Source organism: Lynx rufus, unplaced genomic scaffold (assembly GCF_022079265.1).
Source record: "Lynx rufus isolate CCGP_SWC_20201006 ecotype Redwood Valley unplaced genomic scaffold, mLynRuf1.p SCAF_6, whole genome shotgun sequence".
In the NCBI taxonomy this organism is placed as follows: domain Eukaryota; kingdom Metazoa; phylum Chordata; class Mammalia; order Carnivora; family Felidae; genus Lynx; species Lynx rufus.
The window spans coordinates 98854314-98872199 of NW_025814878.1; positions in this window are offsets into that span (position 1 = coordinate 98854314).

The following is a 17886-nucleotide window of genomic DNA, read 5'->3' on the forward strand; positions in this document are numbered from 1 at the left end:
TTGAACTGATACTCTGCTGTTCTAATTGGATATGAGTAGGGATAATATGGAGACGACAGTCTAGGATACATTTCAAGACTTTTAGTCTGTCCTGGATTTTATATTCAAAACATGTGCCTTAGTATTCAGCTCTTCCTAGAACAATAATACTTCTTGGTCTAGGAAGCCCCTGATATACATAGACTAGCCTTAACAATAATTTTAAATAGTGTCCTCTTTCAACTTCGGAGGATCATAAATTAGGTGGTCATTTTAGCCAGCTTTAGAAAACTTTTCAAGTGACCCCACACATGTATGGCTATTAGAAGAGTTTCCCAAATGTAAGAATCACCTAGGAAGCCTATCAAAATGCTGAAATCTGAGCTCCACTTTCAGTAATTCTGATTCTGTATGTTCAGGATGAAATAAAGCAAGACAAAACATAAAACAATACAGAAATCTATAAGCTTTCTTTTTAATCAAGTACCTTTGTTAATTTTGATTATATCATTAGGAATACTATATGAATATGTCCAAATGAATTGTCTACTATCTCTTCTCTTTCTCTCCACAGAAGACAGAACAAATTATACATACAATAGGTGCTCACTAAATCATATATTGCTTCTTTCTTAAAGTTTATTTATTTACTTTGAAAGAGAGAAAGAGAGAGCATGCACACGTGGGGTAGGGGTAGAAAGAGAGAGTGAGAGAGAGAGAATCCCAAGCAGGTTCCAGGCTGTCAGCCCGGAGCCAACATGGGGCTTGACCCCATGAACCAGAGCTCCACCTCACAAACTGTGAGATCATGACCTTGGCCCAAATCAAGAGTCGGACACTTTCCCAACTAAGCCACCCAGGTGTCCCTCATATATTGCTTTTATTGCTCAAGTATATGTGTGTATATTGAGCAAAATAACCTAGAATTGAATAAATAGCCCTGAGTGTCCCTAGTGAAAACTACTATGACCTTACCAACCATATAATGCCACATAGAAAACCTCAAGAACATTGTAATCATTCTCTTCTTATAGCTTGAGAAGATAAATAAGGACAATAGAAAGAATGACAAGATGGGGTGGGGGAAGCTCTAAGAGATGAAGAGATTTAATGGAGAACTTGGGAACTGTAGGCAATTCTACATGCATTTTTTTTTTTTGACTTGCAGAAATTGGCTAGAAAACAAAATTCTCCTTGGGGAAATATTTGAAGTTATTTTCATGTAATTGTTACAGAAATCCACATGGCTATGATTGTTCATTATTCTGCATGAATAAGCACTACCTGTGCTGACTAAATGGACTGGGCCCAGTGGAAATAACACAAGGTGTCTGGTCACCTGAGAACATTCTGAATATGACCACTCTTCCCCAGGAGATGTAATGAAGTGATATGCATCAGAGTCAAAGGACCCAGACAGGGAAAAAGCAGAACATAGGCTGTCAGCGACTGAAATCACAGAAGAGACTCTATTGGCAGTGAGGCAGTCTCAGAGTTTTAAATAAAGTTTGAGAGGCTCCTGAGAGCTATTACTTATTGCAGTCTAAAGCTCTCTATCCTAACTTAGCATTCCACTTAGAATGACTTGGATTTAACTGCATCTGATAAGGCTAAGTAGAGGAAAAATGTGGAGCCTTTCAGGCAGGAGTAGCTGAAAGGCCAAACACTGTCATGTTAGGATTCCACCCATTTTAATATAAATAAAAAGACTCACCTGCAGACAAAAGATCACTCCCCCCATAGGGTTTGCCATTCTACTTTTAGAGAAAAAATTAATTATCTGTAATTTTTATTCCTATGGAATCATTTCTTACTAGGTAGCACTGCTCAGTGGCACCTATCTTTTCTGATTTGAAATCATAATTTTATCAAATACCTACTCACACATCTTTTTTCTTAGTGTGATAACCTGTGAAATGAGGAATACTATTCATGGGGAAGTGACTTAACCAGTCAAAATCAAGAAATAAGCATGGATTTAAATCCAAAAATTTGATTCAGTCATCCCTCCATACATCTTTGACATCCATGCTCCACTAGTCTGTACCCAATAGGATGACGGACAGTTGTGCTCTTTCTTAAGGGAATTTCAAACAAAAGGAATCTCAAGCATCAATAAGTTAATATATTAGATACACAGAGGCCCATTTAGTTTTTCTGAGCACTTCTGAAATCTCACTATCCAAAAAGTTTACTATGAAATTAGGACAATCACAAAAGTCTTTATAAATTATTTGATTACTATGACCTATGAATATTTATTAAAAGAAGTATGCCTCAGCAATGGGAAGGCCATATATGCTAGTGAAGAGGGTAGAAGATGAATAAGCTGTTTTCCTTTCCTTCCTCACTCTCTTACTCCTCCTGTACACCAGCAAGACCTTTTTTTGGTATTCAGTTTGTTTATTTCTCTTCCTCAACATCTTCTAAGACAAAGAAAAGAGTCACTATAGACGATTAGCTGCTATTTGCAACGTGTCTTTATTTATGAGATAATGCTAATTTTAAAATGCACCTAAGTCTATGGCCCTCAATTTCTTGGCAAGGACACAGAGATGATCATTCATTTTCCTAAGGTCACCCTGATATTCTTTAATAGAATTGGGCCTTTAACACTTGAACTTCTGTTTAAATTATACTGATCCTTTCCCATGACATCTAAAACAAGAAACTGATCTTATGAAAAACACTGCATTCAACCAAACAAAAATGCACTTATGGAAATACTTTATGTGTTCAACAAATAGCAGGCTTGGGAAAAGACAATAAAAAAGTTTATAGTATTTTGGGGATGCAAGCTGGTGCAGCCACTCTGGAAAACAGTATGGAGGTTACTCAAAAGACTAAAAATAGGGGCGCCTGGGTGGTGCAGTCGGTTAAGCGTCCGACTTCAGCCAGGTCACGATCTCGCGGTCCAGGAGTTCGAGCCCCGCGTCAGGCTCTGGGCTGATGGCTCAGAGCCTGGAGCCTGTTTCCGATTCTGTGTCTCCCTCTCTCTCTGCCCCTCCCCCGTTCATGCTCTGTCTCTCTCTGTCCCAAAAATAAATAAACGTTGAAAAAAAAAATTTAAAAGACTAAAAATAGAATTACCCTACAACCCACAAATTGCACTACTAGGTATTTATCCAAGGGATACAGGTGTGCTGTTTTGAAGGGACACATGCACCCCCATGTTTATAGCAGCACTATCAACAATAGCCAAAGTATGGAAAGAACCCAAATGTCCATCGATGGATGAATGGATAAAGAAGATGTAGTATATATATATACAATGGAGTATTACTTGGCAATCAAAAAGAATGAAATCTTGCCATTTGAAACTACGTGGATGGAACTGGAGGGTAAGATGCTAAGTGAATTAGTCAGTCAGAAAGACAAAAATCATATGACTTCACTCATATGAATAATTTAAGAGATAAAACAGATGAACATAAGGGAAGGGAAACAAAAATAATATAAAAACAGGGAGGGGGACAAAATAGAAGAGACTCATAAATATGGAGAACAAACTGAGGGTTATGGGAGGGGTTGTGGTAGGGGGGGATGGACTAAATGGGTAAGGGGCATTAAGGAATATACTCTTGAAATCATTGTTTCACTATATGCCAACTAATTTGGATGTAAATTTTAAAAAATAAAAAATACAATTAAAAAAAACTTTATTGTATTTGTTATCACATATCAGGTATCATCTTAAAAGTTTTATGTTTACCATACAATTTTTAGTCATCAAAGTAAACCTATTAGATGAAGATATACATTTTACAGAAGAGAAAAGCTGAGGCTTGGAGAGGGTTTTCTAAACCTGACAGTTTGCAAAGATTATGCTTTCAGCCAGTAAGCTATAGGCAGTTGGTAACTGGGAAGTGAAAGTCATAGAAAGCTGGGCCATGAGAGATCAGCTTCAAGGCAGAGATCCTATTCATCTTTGCAGTAACTAGTTAGTTTTGAGTGATCAGCACAGAAATGACAACAGGCAGCAAGCATACAGTTGTTACTATGTCTAAGATAAGAGGAGAGCTGGTCAGGGAAGGAGGGACTTATTTGACATTGCTGTTTTATTTATTTTATGTTATAGCCAATCTGGTTAGAGTATACTAGGTAAACCCAAGAAGAGAACACTAATTTTAAGAATAAATGTGGGGTACCCGGTTACTCAGTGGGTTGAGTATCTGACTCCTGATTTTGGCTCAGGTGATAATCTCATGGTCTGTGAGATCAAGGCCAAGTCTGGTTCTGTACTATGTGGAGCCTGCTTGGGATTCTCGCTCTCTCTCTCTGCCCCTCCCTTGCTTGGGCTCTCTTTCTCAAAATAAATACATAAATCTTAAAAAAATTTTAATGAAAAAGAGAAGTAAGAAATGCAACATTCTCTAAACAAGATGCAGTGTTTAATAGCAATGGTCACTGAGATACTCAATTACAAGTTCCACTAAAAGTGTTGGAATGCACAAACCAAAAATATGGTGGTCCCAACCCCTGACCCTCTCCTTTTCTTGCCACATGAGTTATTTTATTTAAAAACTCAAAGGAAAAAAAAAACAGTTGGAATGGAGTTAAAATATAGACATAGGAGCAAATGACTTGCCCTTTTAACATAAAGTTTGGATATGCAAATGAGAAAAAGATGAAAGATACTCACGATAAAGTTGGGAGGGATGCATCCTAAAGGGCCAACAATGACAATGGTGGATGTAAATACAGAAAAAGACAAACTAATCACGGCAGGTGAGGGAACAAGCGTGGTTGCAAACAACAATTTTAGAAGATTACGGTCAATTTGTCAATCCAATATGTTTATGGTATTTTGTGACCCAAAGTCACAATATGTTTTTACATCTGTTTAACTTAATAATAGGGATGCTAATATTTGACAAGAAAAAACCTTATATATCATGGGGCATTTATGATTATGTAGTCGTAACAATGAATATAAAGTTGGAGGACATCTATTAAGTGTTAATTATGAGTCAAAAATATTTTTCCTTTTTATGCCATTTTCTATACAATTACTATGGTAATTTCTCACATAACTACCTATACCTTGGTAAATCAAACCACCTTTCAAAAAATTCAAATACAATCCCACAGCTTAAAGTATTAGGGACAGTTTCTCCAGACACAGAGGAAAAAAAAAACACATAAAATGGGAGGCAACTAACACTTTAGAAATTCTTACACCTGTAATCTCATTTTATCACAACCAAATAAAATAATAATACTATTCCCATTTTGCAATGGGAAAACTTACTGATAGTGAAAACTTACAGGCAGAAAAACAATGTCTCAATATACATTGGCATAGAAATGTAACCTCTGTCCATCAGATCATAAATCTCAAGCTCTTAACAATATTCTATACCATTAAGTAGAGAGGAGAATGGGCTCTGGGTGCTTCTGGATATGGTCTTGCCCATGAAACACATTCTCCCATAGAAAATGGTTGCACAGAGGACGATTCCAAGGTGACTTTGTCCAAGTGGCTGATTCAGCTTATTGAGAACTCTCACCTCACATACACATAAAGTAAAATACATTTAAGGGATTAACTGGACACACGGCAGCTGAGTGTTTAACAGGGGTTTTTTTTTTAATTTACAGTACAATCTACCTTGATTTCTAAGCTCTTTTTTTATAAAAAAAAAGTTTAGAGTAATATCTAATTATTTGACTTATTAATTAATTGCAATTAAATATTATATCTGTTGAGCAGGCACTATTCAGTTCTAGTATATGTTTACCACATAACTCATAAAGCCAGTACAGACATGAAAGTGAACAGAAAATACTGAATTACCACATTGTGCAATCTACATGCTAACATGAGCACCCAGAAATTCCTGCCAGTGCTATGTATGTGATTTATTAGTTTATACTCCCTCATTTATAAAAATTCAGCATTTGGAATCATTACATTTTGGAGGTAGAGAGAACCTGAAATTATTAGTCTAACTCTCTTCATTTTTGAGATATGGAAATAAGCCTGGGACAATTAAATAAAGCCTTCCACAGATGAACAGAATCAAATGATGATAATTTAGTATGTAATGTAGATCACTGTTATAATGAATTTTATACAACCAGAAAATAAAAGTTAATACCATAAGAACTTGGAACTTAAAAATACTAATGAGTTATGGGGTCTTTTGTCATTATGTTATATGCTATGTACTTCCATTTATAAATATCACTATTGAATATTTTAACTCTCTATAGTTCACAAAACTAAGCTTAGCTTTACTATTACATAAGTAATCTTGAAAAGCCTCAAGTTGCAAACAGAATAATTTGGTTAAGATTTATCCAAGTATTGGGCACCTGGGTGGCTCAGTCAGTTAAGCGTCTGACTCTTGTTTTGGCTCAGGTCATGATCTCTTGTTTCATGGGATGGATCGAGCCCCGTGTCAGACTCTGTGCTGACAGCGAGGATCCTGCCTGGGATTCTTTCTCTCCCTCTCTTGCTGCCCACTCTCTCTCTCAAAAATAAATAACCATTTAAAAAAATGAATTGTGAAAGTATTGACTGTCAAACATGTGGATAAATTATAACAGCAAAATAGCTCCAAAGAATAAATATACAAGCACTAAATCTGAAATAGCAATTTTATTTTGATATCCACATGCACAATTTGAACAATCTTGAGAAGACATCTTGTACACAGGAAGTGTGTCTTTTCTGTCACCAGGAGGATTCCACGGGCAGGAGGCTACTCTGGGTTTAACAGTGGGAACAGATGTGCTGGCTGGGATGATTGACTCCCCATTTTTTGTGTGCCTTTCCCCTTCCCCCTCCAGGCTGGTCAGTCAGGTGTGAACCTGGGCCCTCTTACCTGGCCCAACTATGGCCAGGAGCAATGTGAGCAAAGAATTTTTCAATCCATCATCCAGGGAAATGAGAGAATGCCACCCTCTACAGGGCCCTCCTGTCAGCAGTCAGGATCCCAGTGGAGTCCATTAGTCACAGGGAGTTGCCCATTGAAACCACTGTGGGAAGGGGACCTAACAGAGAAGTGTAGACAGAACTCAGAGACAGGTGGCTGTTACAAAAGAAAGCCATCCCTGGGCCCACATGCCCTGCCATGTGACCTTGGATAAGTCCCATAACTCTGTGTGCCTTGTTTCTCATCTGCAAAATGGGGTAACAGGAGCGCTCACCTTATGTGGTTGTGAAGAGGGCTTAATGAGTCATTCCACACACAAATTTATGACTATCGCCAAAATTCTAGCTACATTTTAAACATGAAGAGGACAGTTTCAAAAGTTTGGATTTTAAATGTTTCTAGAGAAGAAAAGGGCAATCCTGTGAATTATACAAAAGTATAACCCTCCCCAAACTAACAGAGCCAAGTGGACAGATTCTCTACTTAATCTTCCATTAAGAAAGGATCCACTTTTGGAGAAAGGGAGATTGTGAAAAGATTTAGATGATTGATTCCCAAGGCACAGGTCACAATGTACCAAGCCTGGAAGAGAAGGAAACATGGTCAATGACATGCTTTTACCATGTGTCACCCTGAACCAATCTCTTGTTTTAACATTCCAGTAACTCTTGACCTTGTTTTCCCTGAATTTAAAGGCCTACAACTTACTCTAGTATTGAGGTTATAACAAGCAACAAAGTGTAGCAAACATCAGAGCTGACAGTTTATCTCAAATTACTTTGTCAGTCTTGACAGTGAACAAGACTGGACCCAAATAGCAAATGTCTCCATTTGTCCAGTGAGCTGCACATAATACCTGAAACCACCACCTCCCCATCAGGAATGTAGCAGAAAAGGAGAATTTTCTCAAAACCATATGCCTGGATGGGGCTGCACCACAGGGCAGGTATGGCCTGGACACTGAGGAACACTGGTATACACACCTGGTCCCGAAGCCCTGCCTTAGCTTTGGCCATCTGAGCCAGAGTACAGGATCTGAGCCATTGCTTGAGATACATTGGCTGGGGTGCCTGGGTGGCTCAGTCAGCTAAGCATCTGACTCTTGGTTTTCAGCTCAGGTCATGATCTCACGATTTGTAAGTTCGAGCCCCACGTCGGGCTCAGTGCTGACAGCCTGGAGCCTGCTTGGGTTTCTCTGTCTCCCTCTCCCCGGCTCGCTCAAAATAAATAAGCTTAAAAAAATTAAAATAAAAAAGATACACTGGCTGATATTCCTTCTGGGTGGGCCCCTCACATCACCACGTACTTTGTCAGGACTTCTAATATTATTTGCTAAGAAGAAATCCAGAACTGGAAAATCAGGAAATCGAGAATGAGGTTTAAAAAATGTTTTGGAGCCAAACCCTCCTGAGGACATGCAGAGAAATGGGGACACCCGCACAACATCTACATACAACACACAGTTGCAACTAAACTCATTTTTTAAAAGCAGCAAGTTTATCCAATTAGAATTAGAATGCATTTCATTATCCATTTTAAAGGACTAAAACTTTTCAGACAAAGGAGATAAAATCTTTCTGCCTTAAAATTTTTCAAGTCAGAAAACTACAAACTACATGTGACAAATTGGTTTAATGTTGACCTAGCTTCATGTTCCAGGGCCAGGCCTGACGGGCATAAATTCGCTTTAGAAGACAGTAAAATGAAGCTGTGTGAGGCACCCCCTCCATCCCTTCCTGCATTCCTTAAATCAAGTTTTCTAGGTCATTCTTTCCATTAGAGAATAGACCAAGTTCTGATATATATCCAATAAACAAATTAAACACTCTAAAAATAATTACAGTAAATTCAATATTAACTTTAGATATCCTGTACAAATCAAGTCCTGCCAACAAACTAAAGAATGACCTCCTAGCCCTTCCACTGAACAATGTTAGGCTTACTTGCAGAAATGCATGCATAAGAACATGTATCTACATTCAGTTTATGTAAGCATTTCCCACAGTACTGGACACATCACAGCTCCCAGTAAGCAAATGTGTCAGCTTATGGACTCATCCAGCATCCTGGGAAATATCTGGAAGAAAGGCATTTGCTTTCGCGAATGTTTTTGCATTTCCCAGCTCCATAGAAGAAAAAGCTGTGCATAAGCTCTTCAACCTGCCTACCTCTGGACATATGGAAACATTAAATAACCTCCACCCAAGGTCTACAGAGAATTCACTTCTAGGAACTAAACAGGCACTGAGAATAAATGCACACCAAAGGAGACATCTAAGGACATCACCTGAGCTGAAGAAAAGCCATTCAAAAAAAAAAAAAAAAAAAAAAGCCATGTGGAGAATGACAAGATATTGCCAAAACTTCAGTTAAACAATCAGCAGTGAAATTTGAAACTATTGGTATGACAAATCCTGTTTCAGACCTGTTGACTTAGATTCACTTGCGCAACCGTAATTGGCCCAAAACAGGAAATAAGTGTAATGTATATATACTGCTCTAACCTCTTTTTCTCCACCTTCCTTCTTCCTACAGATAAAGCAGATGTTTCAGCCAGCTCTGAGAATCAGCAGTAAGTAATGTATTTATTTTAAGGTGAACATTTTATGATGCAAATACATTGATGCTTTTTCAGTGGTAAATCATAATATTGTAAAAGAATCTATGATTTTTCAAAACTTAATCACTTTTATTGAGAGTAATGGGCTTAATTTTTATACTCTTTCTTAAGCTGAGAAAATACTATGTAGCTCTATTATTCCAAAAGCACTTTTAGCGAATTTAATATTTAAATTAAATTTTACTTTTCATTCTAAAATAGGTAATATAATTTCCATGTTTATGACTTTTGGAAACAATTATACCAGAACTTCCTTTCAAGGAAAAATGAATAACTAGAGAGATATGTGTCACATACTTCCATATTAATAATTTCACTCATATTCACATATATGGCTATGTCATTGATACAGACTATATTAAAGTAAGGATCAGAAGCTATTGCTAATAATTTTAAATCTATCAAAACAAAATTATAGCACTGACATAGAGATAAAAAAAATACCCTGAATGATTATCAGCATAACATACAATTTCCCTCGTGAAATTCCCTCAAATCAAAAAGACAAAAAAAGACTTATAAATTTTCTGATCAAAAGTTAGTCTACATAAGCAAATATAGTATCTGCTGTGTATATTTTATATAAGAAAGCAGTTTCAACAAAGAAATTTTTCTGGCAAATAAGAAATGGTACCTAATCACAACATTCAAGGAGTTATTTACCCTGCAGAGCTAAGATTTTATTTGCAAAAATATTTTATTAATGTTCTCCTCTATGGCTAAACTGCCTTCCAGAGAGTTTAGGAAGGATTTATACTGTTGCCAGAGAAGATCCGGTGTTGCGTCTTTTGTCAATTAAAACCAAAATCTACACCTGCTTCTGTGTGACTCACCTTCTGGAGGAGCATCAAAGGAAATTAAACCGATGACAAGTTGCAAATGCAGGAACTACTCTATAATGATGCGTCGTGAGGTCATTTGGAACCCCTGAATAGAGCTCAGACTTGTAAGAGGAAGAGGCAAATTAGGAGGAAGGGTGTCAGACCTCTAAAGTAATGTCTAAATCAGATAGTGCTAATAATTCCAGTGATGCTGTTTAGTAAATTCAAGTAAGGGAAAGGAAAAAATGTGGAAAAGAAAAAAAAAACTTGCTTTTGGGAACTGTCAAGGTGGCCACTGTTATTTAGGTATCTTTGCAGATTTCCTAGATGATGATGTCTAGAAGTTTGGCAAACTTTGTACAGTATCATAGGCTGCTTTCTGTAGTGCAGACAAGTGGCTGAGATAAAGAAAGTGACCAGAATGAAGATTAAATGTGACATCTAAAGTTCAAAAAGATTGCATCAAATACTTTCCTGTGCTGTGAATGGTATGCAGATGTGTCTGTACCCACAAAGCACACATTATACATATGTGTGTTGATGCTTTTAATGACATTTTTTTCTGGTCTAAGTGTTTGAAACGTTTTCATCCCCTCCTTTCAGGAGCTAGGGCTTTGAGGCCAAACTGTCTGCACTTACCCTCCGGTTCTTTTGCATGCAAGCATATGGCATTTCATTATTAAATCTCTGATCCTGGGACTGAAGATCTGTAAACTAGGGTATTGAGTCATGTAATCTACTATCTAGAGTGTTAGGAGTTTTAACGGGCCCATAAAGAGTGACACAGTGCTTCACACAAAACACAGGTCACCATATAATGGCATGATCATATAGTTCACTTAAGGCAAAGGGATATGGTCTTGAAAACATGCATGTAAAACATTTCATCTATTTATAAATTTAATCCCTCTGTATTTACTTTCATAGGTAATGATTAATAAGGATCTGGTTTTTTTGCTTCTTTAAAATTTTCCCCATATAGCAAGGTAATTTCCCCAAAGTCACATGCTAGATAATCTGTTCTTCCTCTAATGCTTTTCTATGCTACTTTGTTTTGTCTGTCTCTTAAATTTTCTATTCACTTTCATTGGCCCATTTTTCTCTTCCTAATACAACATCCAAATTTTGTCAAAACAAGTTTGGAGCCTATTTTAATAACTAATATGAAAAGATTACCAAATTAATTCTTCTTATTAAAAAAGTATATTCAGTTATTCATAGGCCAATTAGAATTTTTACTAGGATTACAAAGAATTTTCATATTAATTTAATTAGGATATTAACTTTATTATATTAACAGATACCATAATAGAATGAAAATCTCTTAACTTATGCATATCTTCTTTTGTGTCCTTTACTAGAGTTTAAAAGTAGTCTCCAAACATTTTTTTTTCTAATTCTTGGTTATATGGTAAATAAGCTTTATATTTTTTGTACTATTTTTTTTAAGTTTATTTATTTATTTTGAGGTGAGAGAGAACACGAGCAGGGGAGGGGCAGATAGAGAGTGAGAGAGAGAATTCCAAGCCAGCTCCACACTGTCAGTGAAGAGCCCCATGTGGGACTCGATCTCATGAACTGTGAGACCATGACCTAAATCAAAGCTAGACACTTAACAGACTGAGCCACCCAGGAGCCCCTATTTTTCGTGCTATGAGTTGTATGTTTCTTGTTAATCTTATTTTCTAGTTGAGTGTTGCGAGTTTATGGCAATGGTATTTTTTATAGGTTGACTATTACATCTTACAAACTTTTCATTATGGTGCATTCTCCAGATAATTGGCCATATCATTTAAAAATAATACTAATATTACCTCTTCCTTTCAAGACTTACAAATATGTACTTTTTTTCTTATGACTTTGATAAGGACCTCTCTAATATGATGTTGAACAATACCAATGACATTAGTCATTCTTTTTTTGTTGTTGTTATTCTCAATATTAAATGAATGCACCTAGAGTTTCTCCAATAACTACAATATTTGCTAGAGATATTTAGCAATATTTCCATTACCAAATTAATAATCTCTCGTCTTATTTGTTCTTATTTTTAACTATAACTAGGGGTTGAATTTAATAACATATTTTGCCACATGATTTTTATTTAGTCCATTAATGTGATGAATTTGACCAATATATTTTCTAATTTTGAATTATTCTTTTTATAATTTTGAATTATTCTTACAGTCCTGATATAATACTTACTTGATCATGGATTTCTTTGAAATTTGTTTTTATTTGAGTATAGTTGATACACAATGTTATATTAGTCTCAGATGTACAACTTAATGATTTGACAAGATTATATATTATATTATGTTTACCTCAAGTATAAGCTACCATGTGTCCCATTACATCACTCTTACAGTATCACTAACTATATTCCTTACGCTTTGCTTTTTATTCCCATGACTTACTCATTCTGTAAAAAGAGACCTGTATTTCCCTCTCCCCTTCACCCATTTTGCCCCCTCTGCATCCCTTCCCTTTGGCAACCATCAGTTTGTTCTCTATATTTATAGTTCTGATTTTGCTGTTTGTTTCTTCTTCTTCATCTTCTTCTTTTAAATTCCATTTATGAGTAGACTGTCTACCTCAGTCTGACTTATTTCACTTAGTATAGTACTGTCTAGATGCATCCATGTTGTCTCAAATGGCACCAGATTTTCTCACTATATCGTTTCTTCCATCATTCCTCCAGAGTTCATGTCAGGGTGATAATACGAAGCCTGCCTATTTTTACAGCCTAACTAGAATAGAAGCCTAAATGCTTACTTTATTTATTCATTCATTCATTCATTCATACATACATACATAATTTTATTTTATTTTTAAAATTTTTTTTAATTGTCTTGAGAGAGAGAGAGAGTGCATGTGTGAATGGGGGAGGGACAGAGAAAGAAGGAGACAGAATCCCAAGCAGGCTCCGCACTGTCAGCTCAGAGCCCAATGCAGGGCTCCAACTCACAAACCGTGAGACTGTGACCTGAGTTGAAGTCAGACACTTAATCTACTGAGCCACCCAATTGACCCTATACATAATTTTAGGGAGAAATAGAATGCCAGTGGGGGAGAGGTGCATAGAAAGAGAGGGAGAGAGAGAGAGAGAGAGAGAGAGAGAGAGAGAGAGAATCCTAAGCAGGCTCCAGGCTCCATGCTCAGCAAGAAGCCTGATACAGGGCTCAGTCCCACATGACCTGAGCCAAAATCAAGAGTCAGACGCTCAATCTACTGAGCCATCCAGGCACCCTGAAAAGCTTGCTTGTTAAATCAACCCTTTTATGAATTCTTCTCTTAGGAACTAAACAAATTCTCCCTAGTGTCTAATTTGAAAATCCTTATTTCCATAAAATGGACTTCTAAGGCAAGGTATGGCTATATAATTTTTGTAAGTTTATGTTTTTCATTAATTAGTAAGCAGTGATATCATGTCATTAGAGAAAACAACTTATTTTTTTCAAGTGAGTATTTCAAATTTAGGGGTGCTCCTAACACCAATGTAAAGAAGAAGCTATATGCTATAATTTAATTGTGTATATAAATTTATGCTTTAGAAAGACACAATTTGCTCCGCTGCATATAGTTAGCAGTAAATCATCAACACTTGGATTTGTAAATCTTTGAATCCCTTTGACTTTTCCCTAGTCACACTCTTGAGAAATTACTGATCTCTTGAAAAGGAAAATTATGAATGGCAGAGCAGAAAACTGTATAAGAAGAGAGACTTGGTGACTTGCATGTAGCAAAATAACTCTTTTGAGGGCAACGATTTAGAAAGAATCTAAAGTTTGTTACCAAGGAAATAGTCGAGGAGATATATCATGACGCACATTTAAAAATTGTCTATATGCAAGTGAATAACAAGAAGACTCTATTACTTCCCTAAATTTCTTAAAAATCTTTGCTTACTTTTGAGAGAAAGAGAGAGACAGAGTGTGAGCAGGGGAGGGGCAGGGAGAGAGGGAGACACAGATTCTTGAGGCAGGTTCCAGGCTTTAAACTGATAGCATAGAGCCCAAAGCATGGCTGAAACTCACAGATAGTGAAATCATGACCTGAGCCAAAGTCAGAGGCTTAACTGACTGAGCCACCTAGGCACCCCTCCTAATTCTTTCTAATGTTTTCTGTATGACTCTACCAAATGGAAATGCAAATAAAACGTATCCTATCTGCACCTGCTATTTAGGGAGGCCCCTGGGGGCAAGAGGTGAGGTGGAGCTAAATGCATTGGTCTTACAATATATCTGAATATCTGAATACAAAACATCTGAAATATTTATTTCCAGAGCCTTGCGCTATGCTAGATTCTTCCCTTTCCTTCTCCAAAAGTCCCAAAATGGGTCTAGGCAAAAGACAATAAAACTTTACCTTTCACTTTTGCACACATGGGAAAGTCCAACCAGCTCACACTGCGGGCATTAGAATTATGGGCTCCCCTAACAATATGCTAAGACAGGGCTGGCAAGAATCCTGTCCTTTTTCCTTAACCATGCTCAACAATATCTAGCATGCTATCATGGATAGAATGTGGAATAACTGATTGCCATTGACTTGGAAAAAAAAGGGAGAGTCTATTTTCCTCTTTTGCTTTCAAATTTTCTAGGAGGCCCACCTGAGGCCATGACAAAGGGATGTGCATGGCCCAAGGACACTAGTGTAAGAGTGAGTCCCCTGGAGACTTTGTAAGCTTCTGCAGCTCCCTCTCTGACCAAATACAGAGTGAACCATCTTTTGCCATAGCTACTCACAATGTAGATATTGGGGGGAAGTCAAATGTAAAGAAATTGAGAGAAAATAGAATATTAATATAAATCAGAAAAACTGAATAAAATACAAATTGACTGGGTGGGCTTTAAATGTTCCCATCCAGAGACAAGATCGGTGTTTTTGGAGTTAGCCTGTGAGTTTCTTTGGAAAGAAGAACTTAGAAATGTTCACATTCTTGAAGGATATGGTTAAAATTCAGGTTAAGGATTAACATGACCAAAGACATAAAGGGCATATGATCAAAGGATAATGAGGTATAAACAAGGAACCCCTCCTAAGGAGAGTTATGAGAAAAAGATTATCTAATGAATAATGTACCTACCAGGTTGGGTTCCCCAGGTAATGGTAACAAAATCTGAGACACAGGAGGTCAAAAAATACATTTGGGATCAATTCCCTATGAAGGGAGGGAAGGGAAGTAAGATTGTTCCAAGATAGAGGTCAAACTGTGGTGTAGTCTAATCGGAGGCTTCAGCCAATCAATTGAAGTGCCAACAAGCTGAGAGATTTCTGCTGGGTACACCTCCACCTGAGGGCACAGGCATCCTTTACTCTAACATTACTTATCTCCCTATTAACAAGAACCATATGAAGTGATCCTATGTCACCATAGTCCAACTTGAAAAAGATTTTCAATTTCATATAACTAGTTACAACAGGATTAATGACAATAAACCCCAGACTTCTTAACATCTATAGTGCACCCTTTCCATTATCACAATGCCAGGTGCCAACTTTAGGTGTTCAGGTTTGTTCAATAGGGACCAGGTATCTCCGAGAAATGAACAATGTTTTTTTGGACACTAAGTTTATGTATTTGCTTTATACAGAATTTAAGTTAATTTTTCTTTCCATAATCTTTCTTTTCTGTCTTCAAATTTTCATTTTATTCTCCTACCTCTTCCTCTGTTCCACCTAATAATTACAGTATAAGCAAAATCAACTTTTTCTTACTTCTGTAAGTGATATTTTAATGGGATAGAAGAGTTTACATTTCCAAAAATCTGTAGGAACACCTGCATAATTTGTATCCCTCATAAACTCTCTTGCAGGAATATGCTGCTAATTTTGTGATTTTCATTCTAATTCTCTCCCTTCCTGTTCTAATTATTTAAAAAATATTATTAAATAAATACTTCATTAAATAAAAAAAATACTTCATTAAAATGCCAACAAACTTCTCCATTATTTTAACAAAGTTACCTAAAGCTTATCATAATGAGGCATATTTTCAACACGAGATGCATATCCTAAGAAAATTGATAGATGCATATCCTAAGAAAATTACTTGAGCTCTTTAAGTTTTAGGAGTTTTATTTCATATTTGAGGGACAATAGTAGAGGACTAACTTGTTAATATTGTGTATTTTTTTTTCTAATCTTTTCAAATGTGTTTAGTAATCTACCAGCTATTTAACAGCCAGGAAAAGCTTTATAGTAATGCACAAATATTTTTAGTCAAGGCAGAAGATTCATTAAATGCTTTCATTCTTACCAGGAACCCCAGGCCTCCAAAAAGTATAATACAGTTTAGTGGAAATAGATATTGAGGCTAAAAGAAATCTTGGGTTCTGTCCCAGCTACACTCCAACTGGCAATGGTGCTATTGGGAGGTCACTTATACTTCTGTGCCTCTGTTCTCTTACATGATTGTCATAATGCCTAACTGTTAGCTACACCAGGTTGCAAAAGAAAAACAACTAATAGGCTTGACAAAGTCAGACACACTTTCCAAAGAGTTAATAATCTTCTTCTTTTTCTAATTACAGTAATTACAGTAACACAGACTTATTATAGAAAATGCAAAAAAGAATGTCTCACCACGTGAAGATAAACTAATTCTCTTGTATTTCTGTTTAATCTCATTTGTTCTTTGTCTGATAATTATTTTGTGGGAGAAGGGGATGAGATCCTATTTCTGTTACTTCAGGAGAGTAATAATGTAAACATTCCCAAATCTCCCTAATATCAAGATTGTCAATATGACCATGCAATAAAATTTCTTCTCTTACCTTAAAACTACTCCAAAATACCTGTGACATGCTTTTTGTCATAGATCCATGAGCAAAGCAAGGCTCATTGAGATATGGATGCTGAATGGGAGTCAGAGGTAACCAGATCTCTCAGTGTCTTGCTCACACATGGGCACCTGAATGCAAATCCGTAGCTCCAGAAGATTTCAAATTACCATATTTTATGGACCTTCAAACTCACTCAGAAATAACCTAACCCTCAAATACCAAATATGGGAATGTGTGTGAGACTTCTTGGGCTGCCATAACAAAATAACACAGACTGGGTGGCTTCAGAAATTTGTTTTCTCACAGTTATGGAGGTTCAAAGTCTGAGACCAAGGTGACAGTATAGTCAATTTCTGGTGAGACTTCTCTTCTTGACTTGCAGACAGCCACCTTCTCACTGTGTTCTCACATAGAATCTTCTCGTATGTGTGAAGATGAGAGAGAGGAAGGGGGGTGGGGAGAGGACTCTGGTATCTCTCCCTATATGTACGCTAACCTCATTGGATCAGGGTTCATTCTTATCACCTCATTTAATCTTAACTACTTTCTTAGAAACCCAAATACAAATATAGCCACAATGGCTTCCACATATGAATTTTGGGAGGGCACAAACATTCATCCATAACAGAAGCTAAGAATTTCCCATATACCATTTTTTAACTTTGAAGCATAAGCATTGTTTTTGTTATAACACCATCAGAGACATAACTGTTATGTCTAATATACTCCAACAAGAGAATGTATTCTAATTTTTGGGGGCATTTTATCTCCCTGCTATTGAGCATGTAGTAAATTGT